The sequence below is a fragment of the Schistocerca cancellata genome, chromosome 6 (assembly GCF_023864275.1).
Source record: "Schistocerca cancellata isolate TAMUIC-IGC-003103 chromosome 6, iqSchCanc2.1, whole genome shotgun sequence".
NCBI classification, from domain to species: Eukaryota; Metazoa; Arthropoda; class Insecta; order Orthoptera; family Acrididae; genus Schistocerca; species Schistocerca cancellata.
Genome location: NC_064631.1, coordinates 429,346,784 through 429,371,631, shown reverse-complemented (window position 1 = coordinate 429,371,631; position 24,848 = coordinate 429,346,784). Strand labels below are relative to the sequence as shown.

Genomic DNA, 24,848 nt, shown 5'->3' with positions numbered 1-24,848 from the left:
TGTATCTGAAGGCTAATATTGTGAACTAAGGTTGGGATTTTGATACGGTTTTCAATAATAGTTAGGCCGATTTACGAGGAATGGTAGTGCATAAAATTTATTACCACTGGGCCAGTCAAGTCGTCCGGTAGTAATTACTTAAACACCAACCTTGACATGTCAGACAGTCAGATCGGTACCAAACGTTGCATATTGGTAGAGTGTCAACCAAAACACCGATATAGTTTGTGATATGTGCTGCCGTCCAGGAAAGCGTCCGTAGGCGGTAAGTAATAAGTACGACATGACCTACATAGCACAGTAAAAGCATACCTTGAGCATCTGTCGTGTGAAGCTCCTTTAGTGAAGTCGGTAGTACGTTAGTTAATCGTACCAAGGGTACCGTTTTCGAGAGCTGGTCATGCCAATGTAGGTCTGAAACTGTGATTTGGGACAAAGTGTTCCTGACATGTAGAAGGACTGTTCGGAGTTTATAGGTGTACGGCAGTTACTGTCCTTAGTACTGTCACTATTAGTACTGTTATTATTATTACTGTTAATATTTCCACAAGTATGCTGCAATTGTTTATTTATTCTTGTTTCGATTTTTTGTGTTTATTCTGTGAAACTTAAAACGTATCCTGCAGGTTTGCTACTTTCAAATAAACGAAGCGAAAGCGGACTACCAGTAGAACATTGCTATAAATTCCGAACAGTCCTTTCACACACCAGGAACATATTGTGCCATAAAATAGTTTCATACGTACTATGGCACAAAAAGTAACAGTACCAGGGATCAAACCTAGAGCCCTTCGTACGATAAACTAAAGCTCTGCCGACTTCCCCAGGTGAGCTCCACAGAGCAAATGCTTACAATTGTACTTCACCTTTGTTCAGTAGGACATGTGCTATTTATTACTTACCGTTTACGCACGTTCTCCTGGACGGCAGCACATAGCACAAACCATACCGGTGTTCTGATTGGTACTCTATCGATATGCAACTTTTGACACCGTGAGTGCCTGACATCTGAAGGTTTGTGTTTTAGTGCTGTCCGTGCGAAGCCGGGACGGATCGCTAATGTATAAGACGTCTACATATCGACACCCACTACTCGTAAGTAATTTATTTCCTGAGTACGATAAAAAGAAATTTTACGATTTTACCAGAAAGGAACCTTCGAAACACTGATAAATTTTTCGGTTTAGTGCACAAATGAAGTAAGTTAAATATTTTTATAACGCTCGCAGGCGCCAGAATGCTCAGATCGTTTTTTTGTCGACAAAAACCACGCTGAATAAAGTACCGTGGGTAGTAGATAGTTCCCCCCTCCCATCGTGCACGGAATGCCACCTGCTATTACAAGGGGAACGGTTTACAGCACTCCACACCGCATATTGATCGCCCGTTTTGCCTCTCCATCTGTGATCGGATCAACAGGGTATTCCTGCGCCGATAACTGCCGTGCACCACGCGTCATGCTGATCGGAAGGCCGTCCGTACATTTGGAGTGGCTGACCACCAACTTCGCGTCACGCAATCTGCTGTCTCCCCCCCGCGCACAGCGTAGAAAGGCCGGGCACAGGAAACTCGCGATAAATGCGTGTTATTCAGGGCAGCACGATCTAAGAGGTATTGGTTGAGAATAGATATCGTACTTTAATATTCTGAGCTCAAGCAGAGCAATCTACGGCTTGTGTTATTGCCACGTAGGATGCAATTTTCTCGCCTGAAAAGCGTGAGTTATTTCCTGACAACAGCCATCGTATTTCGTACCTAGAACGCAATATTTCGAACGTATCTATTATCCACTAAGAAAGCAGAAAAGGAAATCAGAAAAGCCTACTATCAAGACTGTGACTGCCGCAAATAACTCATTTCCATAGCCTGTTATTGTTTCGAAAGGCGTGTTTCCCATCACGTAGTCTATGATAATTACATTTCGAGTCACCACGTGGCTGTCGACATATACCAGTGTTGTCGCAAAGTGCAAATACTTCATTATCATTTGTAAAATTATACAGCAATTATGATAACTAATAAATAAGCGAAGCTACTAGTTACATCCAGTTGATGTTTATCTACACACGTATCATTGTGTCATTCTCGGTTTCGAAGTTCCTCGTCGGGTGAAAAGCAAATTTTTCTAATAAACGTTTGAGGCATGTCAGTAGTTAATCTAAAGTGAAAGCAATTTGCAACAGCTCATTAAGCTTGCATCAAACGTTGCAGACGTCACACACTGCAGAACTTGTTTCACATATCTGTGCATTCACACATCCGTACATACATACATACACAATTTAAAGTCCCCTGCCGTGTTTTTCTGTCTCCGCGTGGAGACTAATTTAAATAAGTACTACAGACGTTTTGTTACTGCTTTAATAATAGGCAGACTGATTAACGAGGAAGTTCTGCGTATATAATTTACAAATATTGCCTGCAGATGGGTTGAGCTATGATGATGTTTGTCGATTAAGTCTCGTTTTCTGAGAACTTTCCTGACGTGCGCTGATTAAATCGTATAAGCTGTACGGAAGTGAAGATGTGCCGTTACTTAATCTTATTCTCTGAATTTTAATCGTAACTCTGCAGAGTGACCCATAAACTGAATTAAGGCTACGTTGCCGGCCAAGTCGTCCACCCGTAGATACTTAGTGTCATCAGTGCCAAGCTATGATAGTGAATTTAAAATAGCAAAGAAAGAAAAAAACGTATTCTGTGTTGTTATAGACGTTGAAATACGAAACGTACAAATATTGTGATAACTGCGTAGTCAAAACTAATTTTAACGATAACCTATTCCAGCTGGCCGGAGTGGCCGAGCAGTTCTAGCGCTACAGTCTGGAACCACGCGACCGCTATGGTCACAGGTTCAAATCCTGCCTCGGGCATGGATGTGTGTGGTGTCCTTAGGCTAGTTAGGTTTAAGTAGTTTTAAGTTCTAAGGGACAGATGACCACAGCAGTTAAGTCCCATAGTGCTCAGAGCCATTTGAACCAATTGATAACCTATTCCAATATTTTCTTAAACTACAACCCCAGTTCTTCATTCAGAGCCATTTAAGGGAGAAGGAAAACACTGCACTGCGCCTTTATTTGTTAACAGTAAATTTTGCTTTCGCACCTACATATTTTATTGTTTCTTGGAGCTTATTACTCACAGTAAATGAAATACTAAACGGTATGCTCAGCATATCCGTTATTTTTACACTCATTGGTGGAACATCTGCAGCTGCGTTTGATAGCTTCGTGGCAATACCGCAGTGGGTCGATTGGCACTGTAGATTTACTCCTTCTGTCTTGACATTTCTTATTTCAACAACAACGGAAATGCATATCCGTTCTCTAGAAAAGGTAAAGTGCAGCAATGGAAGTAGTGACAATGTATCGTGAAACAGTGCAAGAGTGGATCCGCAATGTGTGCCCTTCGTAGTGGGGCCTTTACCGATTGCGATAGTCGCCATCGAAGGAGGGGCGATCCATAGACGATGTCTGGCGCAACCTATACACGTACATGCAAACTCCACAGAGACTAGAAACAGGTGGCACATTATAAGTTGTGTGCCGGCCACGACTCTACCCCGGATGCCAAACTCTGGTGGTCATTGCTCCTTCTGGGTACGCTTCAAAATTTCAACTTTTTGTTTCCTCCCCAAACCGTCCAAGCTCCGCAGATACTTTCGTAGATCGAAAATCAGGCGCGGATTCTAGGAGAGGAGGGGACTCGCAAGGGTCCTGAGCCCCTCCCACTCTTCTCCCAAAGAATATTTCAGTCGAAGCATTTATATGCTGACATACCGGGTGATCAAAAAGTCGGTATAAATTTGAAAACTGAATAAACCACGGAATAATGTAGATAGAGAGGTACAAATTGACACACACGCTTGGAATGACATGGGGTTTTACTAGAACCAAAAAAATACAAAAGTTCAAAAAATGTCCGACAGATGGCGCTTCATCCGATCAGAATAGCAATAATTAGCATAACAAAGTAAGACAAAGCAAAGATGATGTTCTTTACAGGAAATGCTCAATATGTCTACAATCATTCCTCAACGATAGCTGTAGTCGAGGAATAATGTTGTTAACAGCACTGTAAAGCATGTCCGGGGGTTATGGTGAGGCATTGGCGTCGGATGTTGTCTTTCAGCATCCCTAGAGATGTCGGTCGATCACGATACACTTGCGACTTCAGGTAACCCCAAAGCCAATGATCGCAAGGAATGAGGTCTGGGGACCTGGGAGGCCAAGCATGACGAAAGTGGCGGATGAGCACACGATCACACAAACGACGCGCGCAAGAGATCTTTCGCGCGTCTAGCAATATGTTTTTTTTTTTTTTTTTTTTTGTTCTAATAAAACCCTTGGTCATTCCAAGATGTGTGTCAATTTTTACCTTTCTATCTTCCTTATTCCGTGGTTTATTAAGTTTCCAAATGTATACTAACTTTTTGATCACCCGGTACATCGACATCTCTATATCACAGCTAACTTTCCGAGAGGAAGTGGCACGCAGTATAAAGCGTCTCGAAAACAGTGATGAATTCTAGAAATTACAAGCTACGTTTAACACAAGATACTTCCCAGTTTCTTGAATGAGTTTCTGACCACGTGGCTGGTGATTCGCCATAACCAGTAACATCTCAACCAGCTGAAGGCGCACATTCAGACAAAGGCCGTACCTGCAGTCAGTAACAAATCTCACCCGATTCTTGAGTCTGCAAGTGGAACCAACAAATCACGGGCAGCTGAGGAAAGTAACACAGAGGAAAAGACCCTCTAAAAAGAGAAAAAGTATAGAAAGACTTCCCAAACGCAGGAGGAAACGCTCATGCTCATGCTGTTTAAGTTCGTATATCTACGGAAACATATACAATTATTGGGACCTTGTCCTATACGTGCACGAGTGATACTTGATGTCATTCATGCGACAAGCCTGATGATGACTTGATTGCAACGTCAAAACCGTTTGTTTAACAAAACAATATCAAAATAATAGATGTAGGTACAGTATTGTTACGTTTCATCGGTCAGCCGCTGTCCCACGCTCGTGTACCCAAGATGGAGTTACAGTTACTGAAACTTCAATATGCTCGCCAATCTGGGATTCGTACCACATTAGACCGACAGAGGAAATAGAGAAGATCCACAGAAGTGCAACACAATTAGTTACAGATTCATTTAGTAAGCGCGAAAACGCCAGGGAGATGCTCAGCAACTCCAGAGGCAAACGCGGCGAGAGAGGCATTCTGCATTACGGTGTGCTTTAGCGATAAAACTCCCAGAGCGTACGGTCCTAGTAGAGTCAACAAATATATTGCTTCCTCCTTCTTATATCTGACGAAAAGACAATAAAGATAAAATCAGAGAGATTCCAATTGACGCGGATGCTTACCGGCAGTTGTTCTTACCGCGAAACATTTGCAACCGGAAGCGGAAACGGAGTAGCGCGGCCAAGTACTCTCTGCCACAAACCGTAAGGCGGCTGGCGGAGTACAGATGTATATGTAGATTTCTCTACATTACAAGTTCGCATAAGCATAGTCTCTAGACTTGTTATCATTATCGTTGTTCTGAGTAAAATAGTGGTAATAGCGAGTACACACTTCGATTTTATACTGCATAAGTTATGACGTTGTCTGAGTTGTGAGATATTGTTGACTTAAGGTTCTTAAATCGATTGCATTACTTCTGTACTTTTCTAATTTTCGAAAAAAGGGCTTTGAAGAGTTACATATTTTGAATTACAGTTTCGTGATCTTCAATTTATCCATGTTATATGGAATATGTCGAAATCTGATATCTTATTTGAAAATGTATTAAATAATTTTTCTGCTTCTGGCACTTTCATTTACCAATTTGTTTCTGTTTGAGCCCTTTAGGAATTTGAACTCTGATGAGGTCTGTTTGACTGGTGAATCAGTGAGGTTATGAACCGAAATTTGTCCATTTTTGCTGAGTCCTTGTCTGTGACAAAGAGCTTAAGAATAAAACCAACATCATCACTTCACACTTTCACACTGAGCTGTTTACATTCCGAACAGGAAATTCAAAAATGTGTACTGACGGTGTTATGTGTACTCTGGCGCATTTTGTGCTAGTCAACGACGTATTCATCGAATATGAACAAATTTCGGTACGTAATCTCACTGGCACAACAAGAAAATCATCACGCTCCAATAGAATCTGTAATTAAAAGTTAATGTACGTGCAACTGTGAAGCACCTGATTATTGCAGCATGCTTCCGAAACGCTTCAAGCCAATCAGTATTGGTGGATAAAGACGACTAAAGCTGAAAAACAAGAAAAAACATATTTTATAGATTTCTTGGATCTTACGTTACTGGGATGTACTAACCACCGATGCAAAAAAAATATTGTTATTATCATTATTACGAATAGTAAAATATTTGGTACATTTTGTTGTTACTATTATTAAAATAGCAGTATAGCAGTCGTTTGTAGTACGCTAAAAATCGGCGTGACTGCACTGCAATTTATACTATTTATACTGTTATTAAAATAGCAGTCGTTTGTGGTACGTTAAATATCAGCGTGACTGCGCTGCAATTTATACTTGTATGCGAGGGGGACGGGGAGAGCGTCGGAAGGGAGGAAAATAAAGACTTTAACAATCAATGACCTCCACCCAGGTCCGAACACTGGATTCAAATCACTCAGAGACACACACTCATATACAGCAAATTAATTTTTCTCTGGGCGGTGCACAGCATTGTCCTGGAAATAAATTAAAAATATTTACGATCCGGCGGTTTTGACTATGGTTTTCTGGAGAATTTCCTTGGTTGTAAGGCAGTTACCGGAATCCGTAATCCCTTATCGTTTATTCCCAACTGGGAACCCCGCTGCTGCACCAACCAGCCCGTCCCGCATTTGGCCTGATCTCTGCCACGCCGCTCTAACATCTGGAGAAAAGAATGAAAGATAAAAAGGCAAGAGCCACCCAACTCTGGAAGACCCACACTCTGGAAAGCAGGTACACTAGCTACATCTCGAGCAAGTTATCGGTTTCACACTTCGACACCCATAAACAGCTACACTTTCAGATATACAAACGTATTTCCCATACATAGAAAGAAAGGCCAATTGTTGTCTGCAGAGTAATTTAAAGTGGAGCGACCACTTATAATTGACAGCAGTAAGACAGATGCCAGACTGAGCTTCGTTGGAAGAATCCTCAGAAACTGTTGTCCACCCACAAATGTGATACCTTAAAACACCCTCGTTCTATGAATATATCTGAACATTGCTCGTCAGTCTGGGATCCCTGCCAGATAAGATCAATGAACGAAAGACAGATGATCCAAAGAATAGAGGCACGTTTCGTCACAGATTTGCTTGATACGCGCGAAAGCGTCACGGAACTGCTCAGCCAACTCCAGTGGCAGATTCTGCAAGAGAGGCGTTCTGTGTCATGGTGTGGTTTAATGCTATAATTCCGAGAACGTAGGTGCACAGAAGAGTCAACCAGTAAGTTACATTGCTTCTTCCTTAGTATATCTATCGATAAGACAATGAACTTACAAAAATTCGACTTCACACGGACGCTTAGCAACAATCAGTCTTCCAGCGAATCATTCGCGATCCGAAATGGAAAAAGACAAAGTAACAGTGGCACACAGAGTACTCTCTGCTACACACACTATAAGGTGACTTGCGGAGTGAAAATATAGAAGTGAATGTAGCTAGTACGCTTAAAAATTTTTGACTAGGAAAGTTCTGTTGCACCAATAAATTGAAAATTGTTCAAATTCTCTAGTTCCAAACGTTATTTGCCATTATTGGTTGTAAGCCAATTGCCGGAAATGGAAATCACCTTCCACATATTCTCAGTTTAAAATTCCATTGATCATTCCTAAATCGGTAGCACACGCTTCACTTTTAAGGAATGAGCAGAGCACCTCATATCAGCCTTCATACAGTGCTACGGTTATGAATCTTCTAGAAAAAAATTCCTCATTCATTTCATTTGCTGGCTTTACTCTGAGTATTAATAATAAAACTGAGTTGTTACATTTTGCGGAGTTCTCAATGGGAACCTTGAAATACGTGAGATATCTGTCGTACTTAATTTGTTAGAAATAATGCAAAATAAATTTTCCCGTCTATCTGAAGAGTATACCCACGCTTAGTCTTGGTTTTATTTATTAACCCCAGACATTTTTAAAAGACGAAGATGAATTTATTGCAAAATTTAGAGCCAGAAAACCAATGATGGACCCGTGTAGTGGAATATTAGTACCTCTGCTACACAAGGTTTGAGGCACTGAACTGTATATTCACAACACTTCGCAAGAAAGTCCATGCTTACATTTATTCTACTTTCTTCATATAATTCCAAAACTTTTCTTATTATCGCCATTGAACCACAGCCGTCTGCAATGTTCTGCAATTTGTAGCGTTGATATACTCGCTTCTAGTGGCAGTGATGCCAACTAATGCACTTTATAACAGTATTTGGAGCAGTTTTACGTAACTGACTGTAGATACCTAATGAAGTATGGCCTATGTTCACGAAGAGCTCAGCACACCGACAGAAGAACCAAACCGAAATCGTGATTTAATTTACAGGACGAAGCCCGAAAGTGCCGTAATATACACTACGAGTTAATTTCCATGAGGGTGGGGGGTGGGGAATAATATTAACAACACTTGCTGCGCCAGTATATAAAAAATTACGGAATTAAAATCTGTTGACATGATGAGTTTCAAATTGAGAAATTTGCCAATTATTTCGGATATAATATTTTGACATGACATCCTAGTGGATGGCGTGTTCGAAAAAATAAGCAAAGAAATATATGTGTCCTACAGATATACACAACAATCCTCGATGAAAAGATGAACCAAAACCTTACCGATGATAAGTATTTCGCTGTTGAAGTGTGTAGATATCATGAGGGCGTGAGCCACTAAAATGGAGGGGTAGAAAACTCCTGGAGGTTGTCCGTTCGAAGTTGTTGTTAAGATCTTGTTAAGATCGGATTTTGCTACAGGATGGGAGAAACAGACTACGAGCCAACTCTTGCTTTCCTTTCTTCACTACTAACAACACAAACAACACTCGCTACCATAGAATAGAAATACCAATCACTACCATGTACTCAGACCTCTCGTACTTACAACGAATCTTCATCCAGATGTATCTTCATCTTTTCAACAATGATATGAAAAGTAAGACCGTCTTCCATTTCGCCGACGTAATGACAGTCAGGATCCTCCGCTAACCATAACAGTCTGTTAATCGTTCAGATGGAATAAATGCTTCTGATACACGTATCAATAATCTGTCATTGGCCTGACGTGTAGATTGTGCCCCGTGGCAGCGATGAAATGTTGTCGCTTGCTAAGAAAAAAAGGAAGGGCACACGCGAGCGAAAAATTAAAAACTTGGCAGGTAAGGCGGTGAGCGCTCTATTGTGAATAAGGGTAAAGCTGTTATGAAGCCAAAGGTTGATTTCAACACCGTAGTGTTTTACTTGACACGGTGCTACCGTCCTTTGCCTTCCTTCGATCTTTGAACTTCTTCTCCGAGTCAGTTATGGAGAGACCTGTAAAGATGATTCCGAATCAGGATTTTCTCCCGTCTTCTCCCACCCGCAAAATAAAACCTGACTGAAGAATAATGAGCTTATACCCTCTTAATGCAAATGAGGAACGGTTCTACACTTCTCACCGATAAACTAAACGCACAGTCTCGGCTTCAGAAGAAATTTCGAAATTTGGTCACAGCCGCCAAAAGCAGTGTAACAAACAGTAGGTATGGTTTATGCAGGTCGTCCCACACAGCTCTTACATATATGAAAAAATTCACATTTAAGGACCACCAGAAACTGATGGAGAAATAAACCTGTATTAACTACGAATTTAGACCAACAAATCATAAGTAAGTAACAATATGATTTCGTTGTTACTATAGCGCTAAAAGACAAAATAAAAACCATCTTGCTTCATCGGAACTGTCGTCAACGGTATCAGTTTCAGAAACAAGATGGTTTTTATTTTTTTCACGCCACAGTATCGTCTTTTTCGTGACGATCAGTTTGGCTTTAGGAAGGGTAAAGACGTAAGAGAGGGAGACCTGACGTTGCTCTTATTAAAGGAAACAAGACACCTTCATAAGTCTACTTATATAGAAAAACCGGTCGACGATGTAAAAGGTTCAATATGTTCTAAACGCTGAGAAAAATTGGTGTAAAGCTGTAGGGAAAGACTGTAATATATACTATGTACAAAATCCAAGGGTAAGAACTGAAGATAAAGAACGAAGTTCTCGCGTTAGAAAGGGTGTAATACAGGAATGTTATCTTTTCCACTGCTGTTTATACATCGATGAAGCAGTTACAAAACTAAACTAAAGTTTCAGGAGTGAGATTAAAAATTCGCGGTGAAAGGACATCAGTGACAAGGTTAACTGATGACATTACTATTCTCAGTGAAAGTGAAGAAGAATTACAGGACCTGTTGAATGGAATTAACAGTCTAATAAGCACATTCTATGAATGAGAGTAGAAGACGAAAGCAATCAGTCGGAGAGGAAATGAGGTAAGCGAAACAATATCAAAACTGATGACGAAGAAGTAGATGAAATGAGGAATTCCGCTACCTTATAAAGAAAATAAAACCTAACGGGCGAAGCAAGGAGGACATAAAAAGCAGCGTAGCACAGGCGAGGACGGTTTTCCTGTCCAATAGAAGTCTGTTAGCACCCAATGGCGGCCTTAATTTGAGAAATAAATTTCGAAAAGTTTACGCTTGGAGCACAGCACCGTATGGTAACGAACCACAGAATGTGGGAAACCGTAATAGAAGAGAATCGAAGCCTTTCGGATTTGGTACTGGAGAACAGTGTTCAAAATTTTATGGACTGATAACACAAGAAATTAGGAAGTTCTTCGCAGAATCAACGATTAAAGGAACATACGGGAAATACTGACAGGAAGAAGGGATGTGATTACAGGATCTGTGTTAAGACACCAGGAAATAACTCCCAGCGCTCTAGATGGAGCTTTAGAGGGTACAAGCTGTAGGGGAAGACAGAGATTGCAATATATCCAACAAATTATTCAGGGTGTTATGTCCAAGTGCTACTCTGAAATGAAAAAGTTTGCAAGCATAGGAAGCCTGATGGCCACGAAAAACTGAATGATATTATACAGAATGATGTAAATATTATGTTACCTAATGATCAGCTGACCGAAACTAGTGGTGAATAAAAGATTATTTAATTAGAAGCTCTTGGTGGTTCTGACACACCCAGCCTCTATTATTATCATGGTGCCTACGCGAGATATACGAAGAGCAAGAACAGTTCTACTGCTTCGCTCGAACTATGGTGCACCAACTTTGTGTCAAGGGTTCGTTACACCGAGTATCACTGAGTTATCGAAACATTCTAATGTGTTTCAACACATTTCTTGTCACGCATACAAATAACTGATGATATTCACCTCAAAACTACGTAGGTTCTTTGTCACTGCAGTCCAGTAAGAAATTTTCTTAGCAACTTGCACAGCGCAATACAGCTACCCGCACACGGAATTGTGCCCAGTAGCTGTCAGACCGCAGCGCGGTGGCGCGAGCAACAAAAAACCCAAGCCGCAGTGTTACAAGGCACGCCGGCTGCCTCCCGCCCTGTAACGGAAATGTGTGGCGCGACGCGCGTACAACAGAAATCCTACATTACCACGCCGTATGTTACCAGGTTTCACGCTAACAAAGGGACTGCGTCTACTCGTCACCACGGATCTCGTCCAGATTTATGGAATAGCTAAGCAGGGCTCGGCCAGAAACGAAAGTGGTAGAAGAGGGAGCTGCAGATGACCAAGCGGTTGGAAGAAATATCATTTTTGGCGCGGCAACGACTGGTGCAGAGGAAAGAGCAGAGAACGGTAATCTGATGGCCGTGGGGTCGAGTAGTATCTCTGAGGAAACTTCTTTAATTTTTTTAAATTTCGGTTTTTACGTTACTTACACTACAAATAAACCAAAATAATGCTCGAAATAATGTGTTTGCTAATATTTTCATGAAAACCGTCAAAAAGAAAAGCGAAAACAAAGTTGGTGGATCAGTAAGTCGTCAATTATTTCAACAAAATGTGGGAACTTCCAACAACACAATACACAAATCTTTTGACAGATGTGATGAAGCCTCACGCGCAGGAGAACAAATGTCCTCTGTTGTTTGATTCATGGAGGGGACAAACAAATTCATGATTGTACAACGAGATTTTTTAAGATAAAGAATTGTCATCATGGAGTACTGAAGATTGAAGTGAATCGTCTCTCCCTCCCCTCCCCCTCCCTTCCTCCGAAATGCATTCGTCAGTGTAGTGGTACGGTAGCACGTTTTTATTCTTACGTAAAGAACTTTATCAAAAACCATAAGAACTGCTCTTATCGAGAGAGAGAGAGAAAGGAATCACATCCCGAAAAGACTGCACCAAAATATAATTCGTTGCCAATTTTTTCAGGAATGATGCGTTACTCGTGTTTCGCTGCCATACTGTGCGATGACAGAGAACCTTTTAGAACTTTTATGGTTGTAAACTAAATTTGTTTTTCTATAGAAATCTTAAAACTACAAGTAAGTGTAAAGATACGGCGGTTATAACGTGTGCAAGATACCTGTTCTTACGATGAGTTCCACACCAGCACGTGTAAACAAAACTGTAAAATGATAAATATATATAATTTTATGTACGAAATTCTCTCTCCGCCTGACAATTCCTTCCTGGAAATTCAACTGCAATCCCAAATTTCCGAACTTTTCCTTTTCATGTCATTTATGAAAATATGAATAAATATAATACACTGAATATTATTTCGGTTTATTTACGGTGCAAGTAACGCAAAAATTTTATACAAAAAAGGATTTCGCATAGAGGCTCGACCCCACGACCCTCGGATTACAATTATGTAAGTCTACTCTTCGCGCTGTGTTCGAATGCTGTCTGGAAACTAGGCTAACAAAAGAATCAAGCCTTGCCCGACCCGCACCAAAAACGATGTTTTTTCCTAAATGTTTGGTCGTCTGGAGGTGCCACTTCTGTCCCTATACCATAAATTTGGACGATATCGGTGACGGCAGTAGGTGCGGTTCCCTTGTCAGACACATTCTTTTTTAAAAGACCCGGCAGTACGTTAATCGCCGATACCACTTGTGCACTTCTGTACTGTAATATGGAGATAGACGTTACCGTATCTGAGATGCTACTACCCGTAGGGAAACTAATTCCCGCTTGCTACCAACTCAGACTAACTCCGCGCCTTCCGCAAAATTGCCTTTATCTCTAGTACCCAAACTACGCAATTAGGAGCACTCCAGTCGTTTTCTCCTACCGCTCACCGCTATTCATAACTCAAATAATGTTGAAGGAGTGTACCATGTTCAGCTAAAGAGCACAATTACATTTTTATTACGCTAAAAAATAGATAATGTTGTGAGGAAGGCGAACCAAAGACAGTATTTTATTCGCAGACAACTTAGAAGATGCTACAGATCTACTAAAGAGGCTGCCTACACTACGCTTCTTCGTTCACTTTGGAGTACTGCACAGGGCACGACTGACTGAGGAAATAGCAAAAGTTAAAAGAAGGACAGCTCGTTTTGTACTATCGCGAAATAGTGGAGAGAGTGTCACGGATACGATACATTAAAACAAAGCCGTTTCTCGTTGCCGCGAGACCTTATTACGAAATTTCAGCCGCCAACTTTCGCTTCCGAATGCGAAAATAATTTGTTGACGCCTATCTCTGTAGGAAGAAATAATCATTGTTATAAAATAACAGTAATCAGAGCTCCGACAGAATGATTTTTTGTTCGTTATTTTGCCCATGTTATTCAAAGTGGAACGGTACAGCAACAGTCTAAAGTGGTTCGATGTACCTTCTGCCAAGCACTGAAGTGTGAATTTCGGAGTAGTCATGTAGATAAAGATGTAGAAATTCAAAAAAGAAAATTGTTGTCTTAAGTACCCTGACGGAAGGACAACGAAAAAGAGTTCAAAGAAAATAAAATCTGTAATAACTAATACAATTGCATGTACTTTCATTCACAAGATATTTTAAGCTAACGATAACATTTAACCTCTGTACGAAAACCACTTCATTAAGTTCATAACGTTCATTTCACCAACTTTTCTAGTGTGCAACGTTGTTCTGGATGTATCTTAGTTTTCTTGTCAGTTTTTGGCACGGAACCAGAAGCGATGCCATTTTGCCAAATTTAAGAGTATCGTTCGTACTCTTCCCTTACTTACAAAATTGTATATGTCAGGATGAGCCGACTTAAACAAAGAGGAAAAATTACGATGAAAACTGTCGCACGTATCTCTCGTTCTCCAAAGCGCTGAGTAGTCTACTCGACTGCCCAAGAGTATATAGACGCTCTTCTATAAAAAATGGGGACTAGTGGACCTTCCCACCGTCCCTTCTGCTGCGTCAGTGTCTGTCCGTTTCCACATTTTGATATAACTTCAACGCCCGTGTAGCTTTATTTTGTCTAGACAACGCAATACGCCTATCTCAAATTTTTGCGTTTATAGGCAGTGCAGCAACGAAAACTTTCATAATGATAGGGACAAAACTAACATCTATAAACGTGATCATTAAAGCCACATTAATACGAACAGTAAATAATGCAAACTGAGCATCGTGATGGTACTTGCTTAACAGAGACGTCAAAAACAGATCCGTTTTTGTGGAGATGGTCACACTTCAACATAAGGAGAAAAGACAGGCTACGTACTATTCGAAGAAGGAAAAACTCTTATAACGCAGATTACGCAGTTGGGCGGTTATCAAGATAGAATATTGACGTGCTACGTTTAAGCGTGTCTTGCGTTAACATCCGAAGAAGAGGTAATAACTGTACGCTGACGACAACCACAATAAAAACGTTTATTTAGAGGAAGTGGGGTTTGAACCAGAGACTTTACTCTCATCTGCCTTATAAACACCTCCAATCAGAAACGGCACGGTTTTTTCTCAAACTAACGGTGCTATTTAGACAACGCAGTTACAGAAAACGAAGAAAACTGATATAAAAAGTTTTGCTAGCCCACTACAAGAAGATCGTGACTATTAAAAAAAATCAAATTTCAGTTTCTTAGCGCAGCTGTTCGTAATACCAAAAGCGCAGAATTCATTCTGGTCTGACTGTTTTTTGTATGAAAACATCCTATCGTAACTTTGCTCTCTTTCGGCTGCAGAGAGAGACTTACTCTGGCTTCACACGTTCTAGAAGAAATTTTCATAATCACTCGTTTAATATCTTTCAAACATACATCCATGATTCCGATATCTTTCTTCTCCTCTCAGATGTCATAACAAATGTGCGTACGTTTTCGAATGTAAAGGCATCACGAGGTAAGTTCTGCGATTCCTTTTGAGTATCTGTAGCAACAGCTAATGCAAACGAGGTTCGGAAACTTACATTCCCATTATCAACGCTGATACAGTAAATATCCTGATGCAGTCCCACGTGATGGTTGCTTGGATCGGATCCATAGCTGTATAATTCACTTTGTGGGGGACGAATGATCAGCGAAAGACCACAATTTTTCTTTGAGCTTTTTTTCCCCTGAAAAATTGTTTTATATGGCTGCGGAACCAGTCCAAACAACGACAACGTGAAAATGCATCAACAGAATTAAGCAGCGAGCTTCGTTTCGGGTTTTAACAATATTATCTGCCCGTGTGTTGTTTTGCAAGGTATAACACTCGAACAATTGCACCTTAAATGTCCTTTTTTCCGTACAGGCAATCCAACGAAAGAAATAAATGACTGTATTATTTGATGTTGACTTGTGTCCATCGTTCTACAATATTTTAGAAATGAAAACGTATTGCACCTGGACTGTTATTGTATGCATTTATTTATAGTCGCGATTTCGGCCTATTCTGTCATTATCAAATGACAGCTCACCAAGATGAGTGTCAACACACAGTGATTCCTTAAGAGGACATTGTCATCGCATCAACCATGTTCACGTACTTCATACGCGTGAAATAAATGATGATCGTTCTTTTGCTGGAAAATCAAGACACGGATTCGATAAGAATGATAACATGAAGTGTTACGTTCTCATGTATAAATGATGAAGAGTACTGATTTATTATTTATAGTGAAGATATAAATTTTATTAACACGAGGGTTGGGTCCTCTTAAAAACAATGATTATGCATTGACGCAGTTCATAGTGAGTCGACACTCCATAATGGCATAATAGTCTCAAATGGTGATAGTGAATAAATGCATCTAATAACAGACCAGGCCGAAAATATTGTCGTTCCTAAATTAAATTACTTAGAGGCCGACCAATAAGCAAATAAAAATAATTTCTCGTCCTGCAAGAGATTCATAATAGCACATTAGCTTCAAGTTTACTACTTATCAAGATATGTCGTGCTGTTCACCACAGCGCATAAACAAGGTTTACCGATAAATCTAGAGCGTCCTCTCCTTGCCGTGGGAAGTCGACACGATGGCTAATGACAACTATTCCCAAAGTTTAGTTCTCCAAGTGTGAGCTCTTCCAACGCTCCGGAACTACTTCACAAACGAGAAACGTACACAAAGGCAAAAAAACAGCACTTTCGAAAACAATTTTCACGGCTCGGAGCGTCTGTAAATTGAGCGGCGGTAATCAGTGCAGCCTATCTCGGCAGGCGTCAGAGAGAGGACGGCTTCGCGAGAGAAAACGCGCCGAGCACTGGCGGCGATAGCGGTCGCGTGCCGGACTGTCACTGCCGGGTCAGATAATATCGGTGCAGCGGCCGCCGCCTAGAAACAAAAGCATTTCAGCGGGGATTGAAAGCGCGCGTCTTCTGGGCGGGGCGAGGGGTGCTCCAGCGGCTAGGTCTCCTCACCTCTCGAGCCGGCACGCGGCAACGGCCGGGAGGGCCGAGTTGGACTGCGTGCCCGCCGCGGGCGCTGTCGTCGCCCGCCACCGGTTCGTGTTGGGAGGGGATGGGCGGGGCCCGATCTGCACTGCGATTGGTCGGTGGGCGGGTACGGGACCGCCATTTTGTTCCATAGGGCGCAGCCGGCTGGACCGCTGCATCGGACGCGCTCGGCCGGCTTCGGCCGGACGGGCCGTCGGTCACCCGCCTTTTGTCGCCCAACGCCGCGCCGGTAATTGGGATTCAGGGCGTCGGCGGCAGTGCGAGGACGTGCGCGGCGGCGCCGTCTGATGTGCCGGCACAAGAGATGAGCTCATTTGTCCGGCCCTAAGGGGAAGGCGCTTTAATCAGGCAATAAATTATACACGCAGCAACCCGCTCCCCGATTGAACGACGTAGTTCGTCAACGCTGCTGTCACTACGTCTTCCATAACCTGTCACATATACGCGGACACGCGTTTTCTTGCAAACAAAAATGTTGGACCTAATTGCCATACAGGGTATTCGAAAAACGCTGTTACAAACTTCTAGGACTTGCAGAGGGGAGTTGCTGTTGTTGTAGTCTTCAGTCCTGAGACTGGTTTGATGCAGCTCTCCATGCTACCCTATCCTGTGCAAGTTTCTTCATCTCCCAGTACCTACTGCAACCTACATCCTTCTGAATCTGCTTAGTGTATTCATTCTTGGTCTACCTCTACGATTTTTACCCTCCACGCTGCCCTTCAATGCTAAATTTGTGATCGCTTGATGTCTCAGAACATGTCCTACCAACCGGTCCCTTCTTCTCGTCAAGTTGTGCCACAAAGTCCTCTTCTCCCCAATTCTATTCAACACCTACTCATTAGTTATGTGATCTACCCATCTAATCTTCAGCATTCTTCTGTAGCACCACATTTCGAAAGCTTCTACTCTCTTCCTGTCCAAACTATTTATTGTCCATGTTTCACTTCCATACATGGCTACACTCCATACAAATACTTTCAGAAGCGACTTCCTAACACTTAAATCTATACTCGATGTTAACAAATTTCTCTTCTTCAGAAACGCTTTCCTTGCCATTGCCAGTCTACATTTTATATCTTCTCTACTTCGACCATCATCAGTTATTTTGCTCCATAAATAGCAAAACTCCTTTACTACTTTAAGTGTCTCATTTCCTAATCTAATTCCCTCAGCATCACCCGACTTAATTCGACAGAGGGAAGTAAGTTGATAATATCGTGAATTGGAACCCATGTCCGGAAACGTGCCGTTTCCGTACTACAGCGTGTTTATAACGCAGCCATTGTTGCAAGTAGTTGAATAATGGTGACCCAGTCGTCATTTGTTTCGAAATTCCACTCATTAATAGCCAAAGAAATTTCTCGTGTACTCGTTGACGGGTTGTCTTCAACGTGGTGTTGTACGGTCACTTCCAGTTCAGGCGTGCGGCGTCTGTTTGGATCACCACAATTACGCCTGATGACGGTGAAGGTACCACTTTCTCGAAGCCGTTGCGTAACTGTGGCGAAAAGGATATGCGATGGAGTCGGACGTTATGGAGAAAGAACTTGATACAGGAGAGAATCAACTGTTCCATTACCGCGAGCTTTGCAATGCATAAGGATTATGTCGACGTTTTCTGCAAACGTGTACTCAGTCATGTTCCTCTAACACTCACAGTCACGTGATTAAGGCTCGAACCAGGTCACAGAGAAAGGATGGACGTCAAATGACATCAGCCGATTCGACGTAACCGCTCCCCATCATGACTGCAGTGTTGCATACCTCACTAGCGAACGGTTGTAACACGGAATCGGTACGTTTCCGAACATGAATTCCTACAAATTTGTAAAGGGAATTTCCGAGCATCCTGTATATTACGAGGATCCCCAGTTGATTAAACGCCTAGAACGTTCATACGACCAAGCGAAACTGGCAGAAAAGTTCTTTTGTATATAGTTCAGCTCGTGGGTCACATTGGCTCGAATGTTGGTTATGCCATCAACGCGTTGATCCCTCATATGAATATCTGCGCCTTGCCTTTTTGTAGTGTGTCCATACTGATTACGTCAAATCTCGTCACCCGTGTGATTTCTTTCCACAAAAGAATGGTTTGCGTTTTGCATTTCAATGAAGTCGCCACTGGCGTCCACACGTTGTCATTTTTGTTCGGGAGTCAAGAAGTACGGGACAAACTTTCCGCATACTTTTCTCGTCTTTAAAACATTCTGAGGAAATGTCTTGAACACCCGACCTAGAGATGTTGCCCCATTGCAATTTGTGACACAACAACGTTGGCAGCCACACGTCCACTAGTTTACACTGCCCGCTTACAAGTAACTGGTCGAAATTCTGTCTGTTGTTTACATACGTTAGTTGACATTGTTAACGTAACTATTGCGCTGACGTCTCTTACACGCCAGGAATAAAATCAATCACGGACCTTCTTGGACGGACAGTGTATCTTGTGCAAGACTCCACATAGTTACTGCAACCTACGTCTGTTTGAACATGTTTACTTTACGCAAGCTTTAGTTTCCCTCTATTACTTTTGCGCACCATTATTTTATTCCATTTCCAAATTAACTATTGCTTCACGCCTCAGGAAGTGTCCTACCAACTTGTCACTTCTTTTAGTCGAGTTGTCGTATAGGGCAACAGTTCTCTTCTGACCAATACCATCCAGTGCATCCTCATTCCTTATACGAGTACCCATTCAGTCTTCAACATTTTTGTGTAGCAGTACATTTACGAATCTTCTAGCTTATTCCTTTTTTGCCTATTTCACTTTTCGTCCACGTTTTAGGGCGGTAATAGGGAAGGCGAACGATCGAGTTCGATTAACTGAGAGAATTTTAGGAAAGAGTGGTTCGTCTTTGAAGGAGACCCCTTAGAGAACATTTGTGCGACCCGGTGTGATCAACATGTGAATATTAGGGAGTTTCTTCGTGAACTCAAAGGGGACTCCTTTAAGTGGAGACGACGTTCTTTTCGCGCAACAGTACTGAGAAAATTTAGGGAACGGACATTTGAAGTTGACTGCGGAACAGCTCTGCTGTCGCCAGCGTAACAGTTCGCATAAGGTCCGCGAAGATAAGAGAAATTAGGTCTAGTACGGAGGCATATAGATAGTCGTTTTACCCTCGCTCTGTTTGCAAGTGGAACAGGAAAGGAAATGGCTAGTAGTGGTACAAGGCACCCTCCGCTATGCGCCATAAGGTGGCTGGCGGGGTGTGTATGTAGAGGCACATATAAACACTTCTGTACAAATCAATACTGCAGACAAATGTCGTCAGAAAAAAATTTCTAATATTTAGATTTGTATTAGATGTTGGTAAAATGCCTACTTTTTTAGAAATGCTTTTTTTGTTATTTCCAGTATTTATTTTGTATCACGTCTGATTCATCCACCGTCAGTTACTTTGCTCCCCAAATGGTAATGTACATCAACTAATTCCTTCAGCATCGCCTGATTAAATTCGACTACATCCCATCATCCTCGTTTTACTCTTGTTTCTTTTCATCTTATAACCTATTTTCAAGGCAGTAGCCATTTGGTTCATCTGGTCTTCTCGCTCCTCTCTCGTGTCTGACTGAATTGCAGTGTCATCGGAAAACCTCGAATTTTGTGTTACTGCTCTGTGAACTTTAATTCCCTTTACGAATTTCTCATTGGTTTCCGTCAAGTTTACAGACGAATAACATCGGGGACAGGCTATAGCCCCGTCTCAGCTACTAATCGCACGCTATAAAGTGGCCCTTCTGCGGAGGAGGCTGGGAGCAAAGCCTTGCAATCATATCAGAGTACATCGGTTGTTGGGACAAGCCCCGCCTCCTTCTCCCAGGGCAGGCGGTTAATAGCTGATACAGAAACCAATATTTAATAGGACAAAGAGTCGCAAAAATGACACAAAAGTTGATGGTAGGCTGCCAGAAGGACCGAGTTCTGCATTCAGAATCTTTGTTATTTTTCTGATTAATGATAAGCACTTTGCAAATCACCGCACAAGAATCAACACTATTTACACAATGAGTACTTTATTGCTGCGGCGCACAATATTGTATCGTAGGTAAGGTTGACAACAAGCGACCCGAACTCAGCCGAGCTTCACCGATCACTTCTACGTCTACATCTCCATCTATACTCTGCAACCCTTGTGCAGCTCATCGCAGAGGGTACATCCCATTGTACCAGTTATTAGAGTTGCTTGCTGTTCCATTCACGAGTGAAGCGTGGTGAGAATGATTGTTTACATCCCTCTATGCGAGTTGTAATAAGTCTGATCTTATCCTAACAATCCCTGTGCGAGCGGTACATAGCGTATTGTAGTAAACGCCTGAGTCATCATTTAAAGTGAGTTCTTGAAACTTTCTAAGTAATCTTTCACAGGACAGTTCACGTCTTTCTTCAAGGGTCCGCCAGTTCTGTGTCTTTAGTATCTGGGTACACTCTCCCACGGGTCAAACAAACCTGTGATCATTCGTGCTAGTTTTCTCTATATATTTCAGCTCCTATAACTGCAGTCTGGTTGCCGTACAACTTTTTGATAACATTTAACTACCCCATTTTATCACTACTGTCTTTAGATTTTCAAAGAGTGTATTCCAGTTAGTGTCATCAAAGATTTATCTAATTCTACAAATTTTATTTAAGTAGGTTTGTCTTTATTTAACTTATCTTCTAAGTTCAGTCGTAGAATTAAGTATTGCCTTGCGTGTTCCTACATATCTCTGAATTCCAAACTGATATTCCCCGAGGTCAGCATCCAACAATTTTCCATCGTTCTGCAAGTAATTTATTGCATTTTTTTGCAACCACAACTTATTTAAAGTAATAACTCACTAATACTGACACGTGTCAGCGCCTGTCTTCTTTGGAATTGGGAGTAGGTGCCTGTTTCGTCATTGCTCTATGCCTCTTTTACGTACTTTTCTCTTAACTAACTCCATATTCGATTTCGACTAAGTTCTAGAACTTGTTCAATAATCCTATTTGAAGTTGTGCCGCCGGCCGCGGTGGCCGAGCGGTTCTAGGCGCTTCAGTTCGGAACCGCGCGACTGTTACGGTCGCAGGTTCGAATCCTGCCTCGGGCATGGATGTGTGTGATGTCCTTATGTTAGTTTGGTTTAAGTAGTTCTAAGTTCTTGGGGACTGATGACCTCAGATGTTAAGTCCCATAGTTCTCAGAGCCATTTGAACCATTTTTTGAAGTTGTGCCAAGATTGACCCTAAATAACGAAATGTGTGAGGTCATCCAAAGGAATTCGTTAAACTCGGTTACATCATGAATCAGTCAATTCTAAAGACCGTAAATTCAACTAAATACCTAGGAATTACAATTACGAACTACTTAAATTGGAAGGAACACATAGGAAATGTTGTTGGGAAGGCTAACCAAAATCTGCGTTTTATTGGCAAGACACTTAGAAAATGTACCAGATCTACTAAAGAGACTGCCTACACTACGCTTGTACGTCCTCTTTTAGAATATTGCTGCGCGGTGTGGGATCCTTATGAGATAAGACTGACGGAGTGCATCGAAAAAGTTCAAAGAAAGGCAGAACGTTTTGTATTACTGCGAAATAAGGGAGGGAGTGTCACTGAAATGATACAGGATTTGGGATGGACATAATTAAAACAATGGCGTTTCTTGGTGCGGAGGAATCTTCTCAAGAAATTCCAATCACTAACATTCTCCTCCGAATGCAAAAATATTTTTAGACGCCGACCTACATAGTGAGAAACGACCACCTTGATACAATAAGAGAAATTAGAGCTCGCACGGAAAGATATAGGTGTTCGCCCTTTCTGCGTGCTATACGAGATTACAATAATAGAGAATTGCGAAGGTGCTTCGATGAAACTTCTATCAGGAACTTACATGTGACCTGCAGAGTATTTGCGTTAAAGCTGTACTCCTTTTCTCCAATAAGGGAAAATACTGTGTAATTCGCTCACCGTATGTGCGAAAAGGCTCCCCGAAGATTCTCGGTACATTAACGTCCGTCAGCAGATCCCACATATACATAAAGGCCAGACAGTGGGTGAAAATTCACAATGCGATGCTTAGCTACGTACCTCCAAAGTGATGTAGTTGAACACGTAGAACAAAATTGTAGGGTTAGAGAAATACGATGTAAAGGATGGAATTGGTTTTCGAACCAGTAAGACAGTATAACTGACGTATCAATCTCTAGCAGTGACCGGTACAAGTGTTAAAACCTATCATTACGTAGTATTATAGTTACATCTAGAATCCTCAGTACAAGTACTACAGGGAGTGAAGTGTCTTGTTCATTCTAGGTTGTTGTGTATCTCATCCCCACGAGTATATCCGAAGCTGCCAGCATAGAGATGTGTCAGCAGGAGAACCGCTGCGAGTAATCGATGATAGGACCAGCATTAACCTGTTGTCAAAAAGTGCTGTAGAATGACGATGAACCCTCAAGGCTCAAAATGTATTATGCGTTGAAACAAAAATCACGATTACTGACTCGAGACGTGTTCTTTCTTTTTTTTACGAAAGCGATACAGTCACGATGATAACTGTGGTGTCACCGCCAGACACCACACTTGCTAGGTGGCAGCTTTAAATCGGCCGCGGTCCATTAGTACATGTCGGACCCGCGTGTCGCCACTGTCAGTAATTGCAGACCGAGCGCCACCACACGGCAGGTCTAGAGAGACGTACTAGCACTCGCCCCAGTTTTACGACGAAGTTGCTAGAGACTACACTGACGAAGCCTTTCTCTCATTTGCCGAGAGATAGTTAGAACAGCCTTCAGCTAAGTCCATGGCTACGACCTAGCAAGGCGCCATTAACCATATCTAGAGAGAGTCTCACTTGTATCATCAAGAATGCTGTATACGAATGATGGATTAAAGTTAAGTATTACAGCAGCTACGTACTTTTCTTTATATCATTCATTACGTATCCTGTTTCAGACCTCACGCCCATCTGCGTGAGCTTAACGCGTGCATTTCGGCTACTCCCGAGTGGCATGGCTGTCTTGATACGCCACAACAATAACAATGGACAAAATTAAATTTTGGGGAACGTTTAAATTGTTTGGTGATAATACCGCGCACAAAAATCATCACTGTCCCTAAGATTCCATGGTGTCCGTTAAGGGAGATGACGGTTGTCTTCAGAAGCTCTACATGTGATGTCTCAAGAGCTTTTATTTTACGTAAACAACATGTCTTGATCAGTACGTTAACGAAAATTAAATTCAAAGAAGTTGTCGTCATGAATGGTTGTAGGCCTTTTTTTTATGTCTTTGTATCTCTGTCACAGCCCTCGAGATACTTCCGATCGAACGTGTCTAAGTATACATATTTACTGGAAAAAGCATCAGTTCCGAAGAAAATGAACGGAAATGACAAGAAAAAGTTTATAATTCATCGTTACTATGACACGTGGATGTGTTGCCCTAACAACGAGCGGGTGCAAATATGGGTAATAAGGTTAATTTTGATCAGTTAGTCGAATTTATTACAAAATGAGAAACTGTAATTTTGTGAGAAGTTAATTATAGAGGGAAATAATACGGTCGCAAGTCCTAAAGTGAACAACAGTTTTTTATAGTAGTTGGGTCAGACTGAATATGAACGTGCTACGTAACCACCAGCGAGACAGCGACAACGGTCATTACTCATTAAGGAGCTCCGTTGAATATGCAAGCGTTTACAAAATCAGATTGGTCATTTACCATGATATTCGACAAAATTAGGATTATTCAAAAACAAAATTGATTGACTTATTGTCTTGCGCAACACGGAAATAACGGCGTAGCGTCAGCTCACAGTAACGTTCATTGTCGCCGAGTTTAAATAACTACTACTCCCAAATGGTCAAAATTCATTACCAAAAGTATAATATTTATACGTAAATGATATCGTGAATGACAACAGCGTACGAAAGCAACGCCAAAATTCGGTAACCAAGAGACCGATAC

General features: G+C 41.6%; 1 protein-coding gene across 1 annotated transcript in view; it reads right to left on the bottom strand.

Annotated features, from left to right (window-relative positions):
- LOC126088366 (forkhead box protein B2-like) overlaps positions 1–16,801 on the bottom strand; it is a 125,449-nt gene extending 108,648 nt beyond the window's left edge. The window contains exon 1 of the mRNA XM_049906503.1: positions 16,445–16,801. The gene's annotated coding sequence lies outside the window, so the exon portion shown is untranslated. The remainder of the gene's footprint in view (positions 1–16,444) is intronic.
- Positions 16,802–24,848: the final 8,047 nt, after the last annotated feature.